The following is an 818-nucleotide window of genomic DNA, read 5'->3' as shown; positions in this document are numbered from 1 at the left end:
CATTTTTCTGAATTCTTTCTCAGGTATTTCCAAGGCCTGCCCTCCTTCCAGCATGGAAAGAAGGTCTACTTCTGGTTCATTTGTCTCAGATATTTCATCTTTTTTCTGGACATGTGCCAATATGGTCATCTGGTTTTGCTTCTTGGACATGTTTAATGTTTAGCTGTGGTCCTAATAATTAATTAAGTACGTGGTGTGGTAATTTTTTATGTTTTCTGATTACCTCCAGGAAGATGTGATCAGGATGTGGTCTTCCCTTTTCCCTCTTCTTATTGCTTAACTCAGAGTACCTTTTTTGGGCCTCAGTTGGGCCTGGCCCTCAGTGGCGGGCCGTTTGGGCCTCGGGCGTGTGGGTTGAGCCTAAGGTGGGCAGTTTGGTCCTCTGGGAGCCTGGGCATCAGCAACCAGGCTGCAAGACCGTTTGTTCTTGGGCGGGTGGTTTGGGCCTCAGGCGGGTGTTTGGGCCTCAGTGGGCCTGGGCATTAGCAGCTGGTCATCAGGCGGCTTGGGCCTCGGTGGGCGGCTTGGGCAGATTTGGCCTTGGGTGGCCTTTGCCTTGGGGACTGGGCTGAGGGCGGGTTTGGTCTCACGGGCCCTGGGCCATTGCGACCGGGATACACAGCGGGTTGGGCCTCGGGGGCTCTGGACCTCAGCAGCAACCGGGCTGTGGGCCGCCTGGGCCACGGGTAGGCGATTTGGGCCTTGGTTGGGTCTGGGCCAGTCTGTGGCCGGGTTGGGCCTCAGGGAAGGCCTTGGCATCAGTAGGCATGTCTGGGCCTTGGGAGGGCCTTGGCCTCAGTGGGCGGGCCTGTGCCTTG

This window comes from Chrysochloris asiatica, unplaced genomic scaffold (genome assembly GCF_000296735.1).
Source record: "Chrysochloris asiatica unplaced genomic scaffold, ChrAsi1.0 scaffold00038, whole genome shotgun sequence".
Classification (NCBI taxonomy): domain Eukaryota; kingdom Metazoa; phylum Chordata; class Mammalia; order Afrosoricida; family Chrysochloridae; genus Chrysochloris; species Chrysochloris asiatica.
This window is presented reverse-complemented; position numbering follows the sequence as displayed.